Raw genomic sequence first — 1085 nt, 5'->3', positions numbered from 1 at the left:
AATGCAACAAAACTGCAAGTTTTATGGACTTCCATCTGAAGATCCCTATCAGTTCTTAACTGAGTTCTTGCAGATCTGTGAGACTGTAAAGACGAATGGAGTTGATCCTGAAGTCTACAGACTCATGCTTTTCCCTTTTGCTGTAAGAGACAGAGCTAGAATATGGTTGGATTCACAACCCAAGGATAGCCTGGACTCTTGGGATAAGCTGGTCACTGCCTTCTTGGATAAGTTCTTTCCTCCTCAAAAGCTGAGCAAGTTGAGAGTGGATGTTCAAACCTTCAAACAAAAAGATGGTGAATCCCTCTATGAAGCTTGGGAAAGATACAAGCAGCTGACCAAAAGATGTCCATCTGACATGTTCTCAGAATGGACCATATTAGATATATTCTATTATGGTCTCTCTGAATTTTCGAAAATGTCATTGGACCATTCTGCAGGTGGATCTATTCACCTGAAGAAAATGCCTGAAGAGGCTCAAGAACTCATTGGCATGGTTGCAAACAACCAATTCATGTACACTTCTGAGAGGAATTCCGTGAACAATGGGATACCTCAAAAGAAAGGAGTTCTTGAAATTGATACTCTGAATGCCATATTGGCTCAGAACAAAGTGTTGACTCAACAGGTCAACATGATCTCTCAAAATCTGAATGGATTGCAACATGCATCCAACAGTACTAGAGAGGCAGCTTCTGAAGAAGCTTATGATCCTGAGAACCCTGCCATGGCAGAGGTTAATTACATGGGGGAACCTTATGGAAACACCTATAACTCATCATGGAGAAATCATCCAAATTTCTCATGGAAGGATCAACAAAAATCTCAACAAGGTTTTAACAATGGTGGACGCAACAGGCTGGGCAATAGCAAGCCATATCCATCATCTTCTCAGCAATAGACAGAGAATTCTGAACAAAATACTTCTAATTTAGCCAATATAGTCTCTGATCTGTCAAAGGCCACTTTCAGTTTCATGAGTGAAACAAGATCCTCCATCAGAAATCTGGAGGCACAAGTAGGCCAGCTGAGTAAGAAAGTCATTGAAACTCCTCCCAGTACTCTCCCAAGCAATACAGAAGAGA

At 41.2% G+C, this 1085-nt stretch overlaps 1 non-coding gene across 1 annotated transcript; it reads right to left on the bottom strand.

Annotated features, from left to right (window-relative positions):
• Positions 1 to 256: 256 nt before the first annotated feature.
• LOC130953276 (small nucleolar RNA R71) lies at positions 257 to 360 on the bottom strand. The gene has a single exon (XR_009075446.1). It is a non-coding gene; the product is annotated as a small nucleolar RNA R71 (small nucleolar RNA).
• Positions 361 to 1085: the final 725 nt, after the last annotated feature.

Source organism: Arachis stenosperma, chromosome 9 (genome assembly GCF_014773155.1).
Source record: "Arachis stenosperma cultivar V10309 chromosome 9, arast.V10309.gnm1.PFL2, whole genome shotgun sequence".
In the NCBI taxonomy this organism is placed as follows: Eukaryota; Viridiplantae; Streptophyta; class Magnoliopsida; order Fabales; family Fabaceae; genus Arachis; species Arachis stenosperma.
The sequence above is the reverse complement of the archived record's forward strand: the minus strand, read 5'-3'. Positions and strand labels throughout refer to the sequence as shown.